This window comes from Equus asinus, unplaced genomic scaffold (assembly GCF_041296235.1).
Source record: "Equus asinus isolate D_3611 breed Donkey unplaced genomic scaffold, EquAss-T2T_v2 contig_66, whole genome shotgun sequence".
NCBI lineage: Eukaryota > Metazoa > Chordata > Mammalia > Perissodactyla > Equidae > Equus > Equus asinus.
Genome location: NW_027225360.1, coordinates 19,251 through 33,327, shown reverse-complemented (window position 1 = coordinate 33,327; position 14,077 = coordinate 19,251). Strand labels below are relative to the sequence as shown.

General features: G+C 75.6%; 4 non-coding genes across 4 annotated transcripts; 3 read left to right on the top strand and 1 right to left on the bottom strand.

The window, feature by feature from the left end:
- Positions 1 to 1,237: 1,237 nt before the first annotated feature.
- On the bottom strand, positions 1,238 to 1,309 carry TRNAG-UCC (transfer RNA glycine (anticodon UCC)). Its single transcript has one exon. It is a non-coding gene; the product is annotated as a tRNA-Gly (tRNA).
- A 1,356-nt stretch (positions 1,310 to 2,665) lies between these two features.
- Positions 2,666 to 2,748, top strand: TRNAL-CAG (transfer RNA leucine (anticodon CAG)). Its single transcript has one exon. It is a non-coding gene; the product is annotated as a tRNA-Leu (tRNA).
- Positions 2,749 to 9,387: 6,639 nt separating this feature from the next.
- TRNAL-CAG (transfer RNA leucine (anticodon CAG)) lies at positions 9,388 to 9,470 on the top strand. The gene has a single exon. It is a non-coding gene; the product is annotated as a tRNA-Leu (tRNA).
- A 1,802-nt stretch (positions 9,471 to 11,272) lies between these two features.
- On the top strand, positions 11,273 to 11,343 carry TRNAG-GCC (transfer RNA glycine (anticodon GCC)). The gene has a single exon. It is a non-coding gene; the product is annotated as a tRNA-Gly (tRNA).
- Positions 11,344 to 14,077: the final 2,734 nt, after the last annotated feature.

Sequence of the window (14,077 nt, the reverse complement as noted above, 5' to 3'; positions counted from 1 at the left end):
ACCCCCGCCACCCGTCCGCCCCCAGCCCCTCCCCACCTGCTTGCCCGTGGCGTTTTCCGGAACGGCCTCCTGTAGCTCCCTGCTCTGTCTCCTCCGCGGCGGGCTGGTCTCGCTAGCCCGACGGACGGACGGGTCGAGGGTCACTGGCCCATCTCCGCCTCTCGGGCGCCGCGGCCGGGCCCTCGGCTCCCACGCCCGCGCGAGACCCAGACGCCCCTGGCGCCCAATCGCCGGGCCCCCGGGACACGCAGCGGGCCCAGGACCCGGCAGGCGGCGGCGGAAAGCTGCCGGCGCCTTGGCTGGCGCGAGGGGCGAGGCCAGGGACCACAGGTCTCGGCAGGTGGCCCGACCGGTCCAGGGAGACCCCTGCCCCCTCCCGCCCGCACCCCCAGCCCCAGCCCCCACCGGCGGCCCCACCTCGGGAGGGACCAAGGGGCGGCTTGGGGGCCGCGAAACTGTCGCGGCCGAAGCCAGGCTGCGGGAGAGTCGAAGCGCGTGCGGGGGCCGGCGGCGGGGCTGTGCGCCCGCGGCCACGGCGGGAGAGAGGCGGCCCCAGCCACCGAGGAAGAGGGGAAGCGAGGCGAGCGTCCGAGGAGGAGGAGGAGGAGGAGGAGGGGAGACGCCCAGGGGGCGAGCGGGGGCCGAAAGGTCTGCCGTTGGCAGGGGTGGAGGGGGCGTGGCAGGGTCAGGGCTGGACGTGGCGGGTGGCCTTGTCGGGAGGCCGAGGCCAGGGGGCGAGGGGCGAAGCGAGCGAGCTCCGGCGCGGGCTAAAAGTGTGCGTGGTGGGGGGAGGGGTCGCGGCCGCCCGCGCCGCGCCGGGGAGGCGGAGGTCGGGTGGCCGGCAGGCGGGCAGGCGGAGAGGAAGAAGAAAGGCTTCCCTGACTGGGAATCGAACCCGGGCCGCGGCGGTGAGAGCGCCGAATCCTAACCACTAGACCACCAGGGAGCGTCGGGCTTCGCGCCTCGCCTGCGCCTCCTGGACCCGGGGCCCGCAGCCCGCCCGCTCGCCGCTCCCTCGCCGCCGGGGCCCCCTGCCTTGCGCAGGCCAGCCGCCCGCCGCCCCGGCCCAGGCACGCGCCCTCGCCGGCTTCCTGCTCGCCGCGCCCTCAAAACGCTGCGCGCGCACACACGCACACACACACACGCACACACACACACACGCACAGCCGCACGCCCGCCGCCCGCCGCCCGCCTCCGGGGCGGGAGGGCCCCGCAGCTCGGCAAAAGGTCGGCCCGCTGCGTTGGCCGGGAATCGAACCCGGGTCAACTGCTTGGAAGGCAGCTATGCTCACCACTATACCACCAACGCCGCACAGCCCGGCCTGCCCCGAGACGCCGGCCCGGGGCTCGCGCCACAGCAGTCCGGCCGCCGCCGCCGCCGCCGCCGCCGCCGCCGCCTGGCGCAGCCCTGCTCCGACGCCCCGCCCGCCCGCAGCGCGGCGCTGCCACCGGCGCCACCAACCGCCGCCCCGCGCCAGCGCCAGCGCCGCGCCCGACGCGGCAGCCCTCGTCCGCCGGGACGGACCGCCTCTGGGGGGCGCCCTCGCTGCCGCGCCACCAAGCGACCGCCATTCCCACGCCGACCGCCCCGCCAAAGCCCCGGCCGGGCGCCCGCCCTCCACCGTCCGGCTCGCCCCAGCCCCTCTCCACAGGCTGCTCGGCGAGGCAGCTGCGCGCACCGAGAGAGGACCCACCCGCCGCCCGTCCCGGCAGCTGTGCAGCTGTGCAGCGCGCGTCGCGCGTCGCGTCGCGTCGCAGGGAGCCCCGTGCGCCAGCCGCTGGGGGCGGGCCGCTCGTCGGGCGCTGCGGGGAGCAGAGGAAGCCTTGGCTCGGCCGTGCCGAACGACCGCCGCCCGACGGCGAGGGGGCCTCGGGGAGGGGTCCCCGTGGGCAGGCCGGGCACGGGTTGGCGGCCTGCGCCTGGCTGGAGGGCGGGGCAGGGCGAAGAAGCGCCCTCGGGGGCTGGAGGGCGGGGCGCGGCAGGGCGAAGAAGGGCCCTCGGGGGCAAGCGGCCGGACGCAGAGCGGCGCCAGCCACCAAAAAGGGACGTCTTGCCTCCCCGTCGGGGAATCGAACCCCGGTCTCCCGCGTGACAGGCGGGGATACTCACCACTATACTAACGAGGACGGCGGCGGCCGCCCCGGCGCCCGACCGCTCTCCGGCTGCCTGCCGACGCCGACCCCCGCCCTCGAGGCCCTGCCCGCCACCGGTGCCCGGCACGTGTGCCCCATCCGACCCGACAGCCAAACGACCGCGTCATCCAGCAAAGCGGCCCGCGGCCCGCACACGACCCCGACCGCGCGCCCGGCCCTGGCGGCGGCGGCGACGGCGGCTGGAAATGCCGAGTCTGCGCCGCCTCTTGCCTCCCGTGCGGAGATCGCGCCGCGAGGAAGAGGCCCTCTCGAGAGGGCCAGCGAGGCGGCGAGGAGAAGGGGGGCGCGCGCCGGGCCGCGGCCTTGTCCCGGCCGGCGCCCGGGGTGGGCGACGGGGCGGCGGCGGCGGTGGAGCCGGGCGAGTCCGCTGGCCTTGCTCCCCGTCGGCCGGCGCGCGCGTCCCGTCCGTGGCGCGCCCACAAAGACGCCCGCCAGGCGCCGCGGGCGGCCAAGGGCCCCGCCGGCCGCGTCGGCTCCCAGCCAGGCGAGCGGCCACGCGCCCAGGCCCGCCGTCAGGATGGCCGAGCGGTCTAAGGCGCTGCGTTCAGGTCGCAGTCTCCCCTGGAGGCGTGGGTTCGAATCCCACTCCTGACACGCCGACCTTTTGGCCCGCCCAACCAACGCCCGCCTACCCGGGCCTCCCGCACACCCGAGCGCCGCCCTTGGCCGCCTTCCTGGCCGGCCCGGGCTGGCGCTCCGGCCTGTGGCCGCCGCGCCAAACTCCAGGCCCCTACACGCACGCCTCTCCACCCCACCCGCTTCTCACGCCCGCCGCTGCGCGGGCCTGGCGCACTCAGCCCAGGAGGCTGCCCCAGCGCCTCGAACCCACTGGCAACCGGCCTTCCCGACACAGCGCGCGCGCCCCCGCCCACTCACTCACACACCCTTCCCACCGGACCCCACACGCGGGGGCTTCAGGACTTCGCGCCCCATCGTTCCTCGCCTGCTCTCCCCTTCCCCCTCCGCACACGAGCCCCCCCATTAGGGGGGTTGTGTAGCCCTCCCTCCCACTCGCGCTCCCACTCCCACTCCCACTCCCCCTCCCCCACCCCACCCCACCCCACCCCACCCGACCCTGCGTGAGCAAAGCCCTCCACGGGTCACCCTCCGACTTCTGCCTGGCGCACAGCGCCTCGCTCTTGGAGCGCCACGCCTGCGCAACGGGCGGCACACCGTCCAACACGCTGTCCTTTCCCACAGCCCCCGGCCGCCCGGCCCGCCCATCCTCTCCACACCCTGCTCAGGTCGCCGTCCCCATCTCGGTGGCCTGTGGTGCCCACCACGACTTTTCACCTCGGGGCCTCGCCCGGGCCACACATGCCTGCCTCCCGGGCCCCACGCAGCCCGGCCTTCTGCTCGCCAGCCCACCACAGCGCCCTCCCTGCACGGGGCCTGCCTGGCACGCGGGCCCAACCCGGCAAGCTGGCTCCGGGGAGCAGCGAGCCGAAGCCCTGGATCCCCGTCGCCCACACGCCACGTCGGGCCCACGGCCGGGGCCAAGCCCCGTCTGCACGCGCGAAGGCGCCTCGGGGGCCCAAACCCACGACGACACGACGGCGCGCCTCCTCCGCGGGCGGCCCGCCGGCCGGCAGCCACTCTGCCAAAGCGCGCCCGCCATCCAAGACCGCGCTCCTGCCTCGCCACCAACGCACCCCGGAGCCGGACCCTTGCGGGCGAGCCGTCGGCCAGAGCGCAGGCGCCAGGCTCAGGCCCCTCGGGTCTCTTGGCCTGAGCGCCGCTCAGCGGCGGGCGGCCGAGGCGGCGCTCCCCAGCCTGCGGCTCCCACGGCCGCCCCCACGCCACGGCCCTCCCGCCCAGCCCAGCCCTGCCCAGCCCTGCCCAGCCCTGCCCTGCCCTGCCCTGCCCTGCCCTGCCCTGCCCTGCCCTGCTCTCGTCCGGCAGGCCGCGCCGTTGGCGCCCGCGCACGGCCACGCGCCCAGCGCACCCGCGGGGAAGCCCGCCGCCCAGGGGACTTGGGCACGGGCCCGTGGGTCGTCGAAGGGAACGTCGCCCGCCACAGATCGCCGCCCCTCGTTGGCACTCGAGCGCGGGCCAGGCTGGGCGCGGCTCCTGGCTTCCTCCGGCGACGCCGGCAGGGTCGCGGCGGCCCTGGGCCGGACACAAGGCGCGGGATGGGCCGAGGCCGCCCCGCTCTGTCGCGGCTCCTCCGCGCCTCGGCGCACAGGTGCCACCGCGCCTCCGGGTCTCCCTGCTCCGCACCCCCCTCCTACCGCGCCCGCCCCCGAGCGCCCTCCAGGGCCCCGCAGCCTCTCTTCCAGCTGCCCCGTCCGCCGACTGGCTCGGATGGAGGAGATGGCCCCGCAGGGCCGTGACCAGTGTCGGGCGGCTGGTGGCGAGCGCCGCTGGGGCGGCGCCTGGTGGCGCCGGCCACCGGTGCATGGGTGGTTCAGTGGTAGAATTCTCGCCTGCCACGCGGGAGGCCCGGGTTCGATTCCCGGCCCATGCAGCACCCCGTCCCCTTTTGGTCCCGCGGCCCCGACGTCCAGCTTAGGCTGCCTCTCTCCTGCGCTCGAGGCCGCCCCCACACACCAACACCTTCCGCCCGCCCCGGGCCCTCGCTCTCGCCCTGGAGACAAAAGTCCCCCCCCCTCCGCCCCCAAACACGCACCCCGGGAACCAAACGCCCGCCCCCCAAACCCCCGTGCCCTGACACATTCACGGCCCAGCCACTCTCGTGCCCGCGCACCTTCCTTCCTTGTCCCTCTTCTTTTCCTTCCCGTGACCCCGCTCGAGTCACGCGTTTCCCTTCGAGGGACACTCTCCCGCAGCACACGCGGGCCCATGCACGCCCCACCTCCTCACGCTCCGCCACCTTTCCCCGCTCTCTGGCTCGCTCTGACCCCGGCCGGCAAGTTACGCGGCGTTGGCACTGCCGGCAGGAAGGAACGTGCCGCTCCTACGGGTGACCCACCGCCTTCTCCCGGAGGGTCCCCGTGTCCTGATGGCGCGCCCTCGAGTCTTTCCAAAGAGTTCCGCGAGATCGTCACCATGCACGCCCGCCGTGTGTTCACCTGATCCCGCTCGGCCGCCATCGGTTGCCAACGCTCGCCGGGCCCTCCACCACCGAAACCACCTGCGCCGCCACTGCCACCCAGTCCACCCACCCCGCCCCTCCCCCCCTTCCCCCGGCGCCAGCACCAAGTCCACCACGCGTCAGCACCGGCACCACGACGAATCCTCGCCGCCACCCCCGCCCCCAGGACGCCCCGAGGACACTGCCAAGCCCGCCGCCGCCACCCCAGCCTGCAAGCCCCAAGCCGCACCCCAGCCCCAACCCCTCCACCTCCACCCTCCCCACCCCCCTACTGCTCCAACACCCCGACGCCTGTCAGGCCCCTCCTCCCCGCGCCCCCACTTTCCAAATCCTTCCCGGCCGGGGATCCTCCGTTCCGTTGGTCCCTTTGGCCTCTTCTCAACTCAACCCCCAACGCACACCCGAGACGCGACTCTCTGTCCCCAGGACAGGTCGTTTCTGTCTCTGGGGCAGGGGCATTCCCCGCCCTTGCCCGCTCCCCACCCCTCCTCTCACCCTACTCCTTAGCCTCACCACCTCGCAGCGCAGCACAGCCAGTCTCGCCCGCCGGCGTCCTCTCCCACCGCAGGGGCTTCCGTCTTCCTCGCACCGGAGCCCACTGCCCCTGCTTGCCACCCGCCGCTCCTTACGGCCTCCAGGCCCCCCCGCCCCACCATCCGCCAACAACCCCGCGGACCCTGTGGTCCTCTCTCGCACGACCCGCCCCGAGGACTCGCTTCCCCCGGCCCTGTCCCCCCTCCCCCGCTCAGGCCCCTCGTCCCCACCCCAACCCTAGATCTCACCCGCCGCCACCCGTGCCGGCCAAGGGGCCTGGCCGCCCGGAGCCCCTGCCTGAGCGGCCCGTTCCCGCAAGCCCCGCACCTCCTCCGGGCCCGCGGCGCTCCGCTCGCACACCCGGGACTCCTCCTCACGCCACCCACCGCGCGGCTCACCGCCGTGCCCTCTTCCTGGGGTCACTTGGCCCTGTGCCCTGACCCGCGTGGGGGGCCACCCACCGGGACCGACGCCTCCATCCCGCACCGTCTCCCGCCCCCGCACGCGCACGCCCAGCACCCCGGCCGGGCCCGTGGGGGAGCTTCCCGCGCTCACGGGGCGCACCCCTATGCCCACCGGGGGCGCCTTGGCACAGGGGAGAACGGCTCCGTCAAAGTCCAGCGTGGGGCCCGCGGCAGCTTCCTGCCGCTCATCGGCTCGGCCCTCCCCTCTGCCTCGGCCGGAACCGGTCCCTGGACAGATACTCAGCTCCGCTGGCTCACGGCGGCGCGCCCGTCGTGGCGGCAAGGGGCCGGAGAGCTGCCATCTCCTTTGGGGAGCAGCCGCAGGAGAAGATGGATGCGGGGCTGGAGAGAGGGATGGCGTGGGTGGACGCCGAGGCGGGAAGGGGAACGCCGTCCAAAGTCCCAGCTCGGTGGGGGGAGGGGCGTGGGGGAGGCAAGAGTTCCGGGGAACGCCCCGGCCACTTGGCCATAGGACGCGGAGCGTCGCTGAGGCCACTGGAAGAAAACGCTGGCCACCCCCGCCACCCGTCCGCCCCCAGCCCCTCCCCACCTGCTTGCCCGTGGCGTTTTCCGGAACGGCCTCCTGTAGCTCCCTGCTCTGTCTCCTCCGCGGCGGGCTGGTCTCGCTAGCCCGACGGACGGACGGGTCGAGGGTCACTGGCCCATCTCCGCCTCTCGGGCGCCGCGGCCGGGCCCTCGGCTCCCACGCCCGCGCGAGACCCAGACGCCCCTGGCGCCCAATCGCCGGGCCCCCGGGACACGCAGCGGGCCCAGGACCCGGCAGGCGGCGGCGGGAAAGCTGCCGGCGCCTTGGCTGGCGCGAGGGGCGAGGCCAGGGACCACAGGTCTCGGCAGGTGGCCCGACCGGTCCAGGGAGACCCCTGCCCCCTCCCGCCCGCACCCCCAGCCCCAGCCCCCACCGGCGGCCCCACCTCGGGAGGGACCAAGGGGCGGCTTGGGGGCCGCGAAACTGTCGCGGCCGAAGCCAGGCTGCGGGAGAGTCGAAGCGCGTGCGGGGGCCGGCGGCGGGGCTGTGCGCCCGCGGCCACGGCGGGAGAGAGGCGGCCCCAGCCACCGAGGAAGAGGGGAAGCGAGGCGAGCGTCCGAGGAGGAGGAGGAGGAGGAGGAGGGGAGACGCCCAGGGGGCGAGCGGGGGCCGAAAGGTCTGCCGTTGGCAGGGGTGGAGGGGGCGTGGCAGGGTCAGGGCTGGACGTGGCGGGTGGCCTTGTCGGGAGGCCGAGGCCAGGGGGCGAGGGGCGAAGCGAGCGAGCTCCGGCGCGGGCTAAAAGTGTGCGTGGTGGGGGGAGGGGTCGCGGCCGCCCGCGCCGCGCCGGGGAGGCGGAGGTCGGGCGGCCGGCAGGCGGGCAGGCGGAGAGGAAGAAGAAAGGCTTCCCTGACTGGGAATCGAACCCGGGCCGCGGCGGTGAGAGCGCCGAATCCTAACCACTAGACCACCAGGGAGCGTCGGGCTTCGCGCCTCGCCTGCGCCTCCTGGACCCGGGGCCCGCAGCCCGCCCGCTCGCCGCTCCCTCGCCGCCGGGGCCCCCTGCCTTGCGCAGGCCAGCCGCCCGCCGCCCCGGCCCAGGCACGCGCCCTCGCCGGCTTCCTGCTCGCCGCGCCCTCAAAACGCTGCGCGCGCACACACGCACACACACACACGCACACACACACACACGCACAGCCGCACGCCCGCCGCCCGCCGCCCGCCTCCGGGGCGGGAGGGCCCCGCAGCTCGGCAAAAGGTCGGCCCGCTGCGTTGGCCGGGAATCGAACCCGGGTCAACTGCTTGGAAGGCAGCTATGCTCACCACTATACCACCAACGCCGCACAGCCCGGCCTGCCCCGAGACGCCGGCCCGGGGCTCGCGCCACAGCAGTCCGGCCGCCGCCGCCGCCGCCGCCGCCGCCGCCGCCTGGCGCAGCCCTGCTCCGACGCCCCGCCCGCCCGCAGCGCGGCGCTGCCACCGGCGCCACCAACCGCCGCCCCGCGCCAGCGCCAGCGCCGCGCCCGACGCGGCAGCCCTCGTCCGCCGGGACGGACCGCCTCTGGGGGGCGCCCTCGCTGCCGCGCCACCAAGCGACCGCCATTCCCACGCCGACCGCCCCGCCAAAGCCCCGGCCGGGCGCCCGCCCTCCACCGTCCGGCTCGCCCCAGCCCCTCTCCACAGGCTGCTCGGCGAGGCAGCTGCGCGCACCGAGAGAGGACCCACCCGCCGCCCGTTCCGGCAGCTGTGCAGCTGTGCAGCGCGCGTCGCGCGTCGCGTCGCGTCGCAGGGAGCCCCGTGCGCCAGCCGCTGGGGGCGGGCCGCTCGTCGGGCGCTGCGGGGAGCAGAGGAAGCCTTGGCTCGGCCGTGCCGAACGACCGCCGCCCGACGGCGAGGGGGCCTCGGGGAGGGGTCCCCGTGGGCAGGCCGGGCACGGGTTGGCGGCCTGCGCCTGGCTGGAGGGCGGGGCAGGGCGAAGAAGCGCCCTCGGGGGCTGGAGGGCGGGGCGCGGCAGGGCGAAGAAGGGCCCTCGGGGGCAAGCGGCCGGACGCAGAGCGGCGCCAGCCACCAAAAAGGGACGTCTTGCCTCCCCGTCGGGGAATCGAACCCCGGTCTCCCGCGTGACAGGCGGGGATACTCACCACTATACTAACGAGGACGGCGGCGGCCGCCCCGGCGCCCGACCGCTCTCCGGCTGCCTGCCGACGCCGACCCCCGCCCTCGAGGCCCTGCCCGCCACCGGTGCCCGGCACGTGTGCCCCATCCGACCCGACAGCCAAACGACCGCGTCATCCAGCAAAGCGGCCCGCGGCCCGCACACGACCCCGACCGCGCGCCCGGCCCTGGCGGCGGCGGCGACGGCGGCTGGAAATGCCGAGTCTGCGCCGCCTCTTGCCTCCCGTGCGGAGATCGCGCCGCGAGGAAGAGGCCCTCTCGAGAGGGCCAGCGAGGCGGCGAGGAGAAGGGGGGCGCGCGCCGGGCCGCGGCCTTGTCCCGGCCGGCGCCCGGGGTGGGCGACGGGGCGGCGGCGGCGGTGGAGCCGGGCGAGTCCGCTGGCCTTGCTCCCCGTCGGCCGGCGCGCGCGTCCCGTCCGTGGCGCGCCCACAAAGACGCCCGCCAGGCGCCGCGGGCGGCCAAGGGCCCCGCCGGCCGCGTCGGCTCCCAGCCAGGCGAGCGGCCACGCGCCCAGGCCCGCCGTCAGGATGGCCGAGCGGTCTAAGGCGCTGCGTTCAGGTCGCAGTCTCCCCTGGAGGCGTGGGTTCGAATCCCACTCCTGACACGCCGACCTTTTGGCCCGCCCAACCAACGCCCGCCTACCCGGGCCTCCCGCACACCCGAGCGCCGCCCTTGGCCGCCTTCCTGGCCGGCCCGGGCTGGCGCTCCGGCCTGTGGCCGCCGCGCCAAACTCCAGGCCCCTACACGCACGCCTCTCCACCCCACCCGCTTCTCACGCCCGCCGCTGCGCGGGCCTGGCGCACTCAGCCCAGGAGGCTGCCCCAGCGCCTCGAACCCACTGGCAACCGGCCTTCCCGACACAGCGCGCGCGCCCCCGCCCACTCACTCACACACCCTTCCCACCGGACCCCACACGCGGGGGCTTCAGGACTTCGCGCCCCATCGTTCCTCGCCTGCTCTCCCCTTCCCCCTCCGCACACGAGCCCCCCCATTAGGGGGGTTGTGTAGCCCTCCCTCCCACTCGCGCTCCCACTCCCACTCCCACTCCCCCTCCCCCACCCCACCCCACCCCACCCCACCCGACCCTGCGTGAGCAAAGCCCTCCACGGGTCACCCTCCGACTTCTGCCTGGCGCACAGCGCCTCGCTCTTGGAGCGCCACGCCTGCGCAACGGGCGGCACACCGTCCAACACGCTGTCCTTTCCCACAGCCCCCGGCCGCCCGGCCCGCCCATCCTCTCCACACCCTGCTCAGGTCGCCGTCCCCATCTCGGTGGCCTGTGGTGCCCACCACGACTTTTCACCTCGGGGCCTCGCCCGGGCCACACATGCCTGCCTCCCGGGCCCCACGCAGCCCGGCCTTCTGCTCGCCAGCCCACCACAGCGCCCTCCCTGCACGGGGCCTGCCTGGCACGCGGGCCCAACCCGGCAAGCTGGCTCCGGGGAGCAGCGAGCCGAAGCCCTGGATCCCCGTCGCCCACACGCCACGTCGGGCCCACGGCCGGGGCCAAGCCCCGTCTGCACGCGCGAAGGCGCCTCGGGGGCCCAAACCCACGACGACACGACGGCGCGCCTCCTCCGCGGGCGGCCCGCCGGCCGGCAGCCACTCTGCCAAAGCGCGCCCGCCATCCAAGACCGCGCTCCTGCCTCGCCACCAACGCACCCCGGAGCCGGACCCTTGCGGGCGAGCCGTCGGCCAGAGCGCAGGCGCCAGGCTCAGGCCCCTCGGGTCTCTTGGCCTGAGCGCCGCTCAGCGGCGGGCGGCCGAGGCGGCGCTCCCCAGCCTGCGGCTCCCACGGCCGCCCCCACGCCACGGCCCTCCCGCCCAGCCCAGCCCTGCCCAGCCCTGCCCAGCCCTGCCCTGCCCTGCCCTGCCCTGCCCTGCCCTGCCCTGCCCTGCTCTCGTCCGGCAGGCCGCGCCGTTGGCGCCCGCGCACGGCCACGCGCCCAGCGCACCCGCGGGGAAGCCCGCCGCCCAGGGGACTTGGGCACGGGCCCGTGGGTCGTCGAAGGGAACGTCGCCCGCCACAGATCGCCGCCCCTCGTTGGCACTCGAGCGCGGGCCAGGCTGGGCGCGGCTCCTGGCTTCCTCCGGCGACGCCGGCAGGGTCGCGGCGGCCCTGGGCCGGACACAAGGCGCGGGATGGGCCGAGGCCGCCCCGCTCTGTCGCGGCTCCTCCGCGCCTCGGCGCACAGGTGCCACCGCGCCTCCGGGTCTCCCTGCTCCGCACCCCCCTCCTACCGCGCCCGCCCCCGAGCGCCCTCCAGGGCCCCGCAGCCTCTCTTCCAGCTGCCCCGTCCGCCGACTGGCTCGGATGGAGGAGATGGCCCCGCAGGGCCGTGACCAGTGTCGGGCGGCTGGTGGCGAGCGCCGCTGGGGCGGCGCCTGGTGGCGCCGGCCACCGGTGCATGGGTGGTTCAGTGGTAGAATTCTCGCCTGCCACGCGGGAGGCCCGGGTTCGATTCCCGGCCCATGCAGCACCCCGTCCCCTTTTGGTCCCGCGGCCCCGACGTCCAGCTTAGGCTGCCTCTCTCCTGCGCTCGAGGCCGCCCCCACACACCAACACCTTCCGCCCGCCCCGGGCCCTCGCTCTCGCCCTGGAGACAAAAGTCCCCCCCCCCTCCGCCCCCAAACACGCACCCCGGGAACCAAACGCCCGCCCCCCAAACCCCCGTGCCCTGACACATTCACGGCCCAGCCACTCTCGTGCCCGCGCACCTTCCTTCCTTGTCCCTCTTCTTTTCCTTCCCGTGACCCCGCTCGAGTCACGCGTTTCCCTTCGAGGGACACTCTCCCGCAGCACACGCGGGCCCATGCACGCCCCACCTCCTCACGCTCCGCCACCTTTCCCCGCTCTCTGGCTCGCTCTGACCCCGGCCGGCAAGTTACGCGGCGTTGGCACTGCCGGCAGGAAGGAACGTGCCGCTCCTACGGGTGACCCACCGCCTTCTCCCGGAGGGTCCCCGTGTCCTGATGGCGCGCCCTCGAGTCTTTCCAAAGAGTTCCGCGAGATCGTCACCATGCACGCCCGCCGTGTGTTCACCTGATCCCGCTCGGCCGCCATCGGTTGCCAACGCTCGCCGGGCCCTCCACCACCGAAACCACCTGCGCCGCCACTGCCACCCAGTCCACCCACCCCGCCCCTCCCCCCCTTCCCCCGGCGCCAGCACCAAGTCCACCACGCGTCAGCACCGGCACCACGACGAATCCTCGCCGCCACCCCCGCCCCCAGGACGCCCCGAGGACACTGCCAAGCCCGCCGCCGCCACCCCAGCCTGCAAGCCCCAAGCCGCACCCCAGCCCCAACCCCTCCACCTCCACCCTCCCCACCCCCCTACTGCTCCAACACCCCGACGCCTGTCAGGCCCCTCCTCCCCGCGCCCCCACTTTCCAAATCCTTCCCGGCCGGGGATCCTCCGTTCCGTTGGTCCCTTTGGCCTCTTCTCAACTCAACCCCCAACGCACACCCGAGACGCGACTCTCTGTCCCCAGGACAGGTCGTTTCTGTCTCTGGGGCAGGGGCATTCCCCGCCCTTGCCCGCTCCCCACCCCTCCTCTCACCCTACTCCTTAGCCTCACCACCTCGCAGCGCAGCACAGCCAGTCTCGCCCGCCGGCGTCCTCTCCCACCGCAGGGGCTTCCGTCTTCCTCGCACCGGAGCCCACTGCCCCTGCTTGCCACCCGCCGCTCCTTACGGCCTCCAGGCCCCCCCGCCCCACCATCCGCCAACAACCCCGCGGACCCTGTGGTCCTCTCTCGCACGACCCGCCCCGAGGACTCGCTTCCCCCGGCCCTGTCCCCCCTCCCCCGCTCAGGCCCCTCGTCCCCACCCCAACCCTAGATCTCACCCGCCGCCACCCGTGCCGGCCAAGGGGCCTGGCCGCCCGGAGCCCCTGCCTGAGCGGCCCGTTCCCGCAAGCCCCGCACCTCCTCCGGGCCCGCGGCGCTCCGCTCGCACACCCGGGACTCCTCCTCACGCCACCCACCGCGCGGCTCACCGCCGTGCCCTCTTCCTGGGGTCACTTGGCCCTGTGCCCTGACCCGCGTGGGGGGCCACCCACCGGGACCGACGCCTCCATCCCGCACCGTCTCCCGCCCCCGCACGCGCACGCCCAGCACCCCGGCCGGGCCCGTGGGGGAGCTTCCCGCGCTCACGGGGCGCACCCCTATGCCCACCGGGGGCGCCTTGGCACAGGGGAGAACGGCTCCGTCAAAGTCCAGCGTGGGGCCCGCGGCAGCTTCCTGCCGCTCATCGGCTCGGCCCTCCCCTCTGCCTCGGCCGGAACCGGTCCCTGGACAGATACTCAGCTCCGCTGGCTCACGGCGGCGCGCCCGTCGTGGCGGCAAGGGGCCGGAGAGCTGCCATCTCCTTTGGGGAGCAGCCGCAGGAGAAGATGGATGCGGGGCTGGAGAGAGGGATGGCGTGGGTGGACGCCGAGGCGGGAAGGGGAACGCCGTCCAAAGTCCCAGCTCGGTGGGGGGAGGGGCGTGGGGGAGGCAAGAGTTCCGGGGAACGCCCCGGCCACTTGGCCATAGGACGCGGAGCGTCGCTGAGGCCACTGGAAGAAAACGCTGGCCACCCCCGCCACCCGTCCGCCCCCAGCCCCTCCCCACCTGCTTGCCCGTGGCGTTTTCCGGAACGGCCTCCTGTAGCTCCCTGCTCTGTCTCCTCCGCGGCGGGCTGGTCTCGCTAGCCCGACGGACGGACGGGTCGAGGGTCACTGGCCCATCTCCGCCTCTCGGGCGCCGCGGCCGGGCCCTCGGCTCCCACGCCCGCGCGAGACCCAGACGCCCCTGGCGCCCAATCGCCGGGCCCCCGGGACACGCAGCGGGCCCAGGACCCGGCAGGCGGCGGCGGGAAAGCTGCCGGCGCCTTGGCTGGCGCGAGGGGCGAGGCCAGGGACCACAGGTCTCGGCAGGTGGCCCGACCGGTCCAGGGAGACCCCTGCCCCCTCCCGCCCGCACCCCCAGCCCCAGCCCCCACCGGCGGCCCCACCTCGGGAGGGACCAAGGGGCGGCTTGGGGGCCGCGAAACTGTCGCGGCCGAAGCCAGGCTGCGGGAGAGTCGAAGCGCGTGCGGGGGCCGGCGGCGGGGCTGTGCGCCCGCGGCCACGGCGGGAGAGAGGCGGCCCCAGCCACCGAGGAAGAGGGGAAGCGAGGCGAGCGTCCGAGGAGGAGGAGGAGGAGGAGGAGGGGAGACGCCCAGGGGGC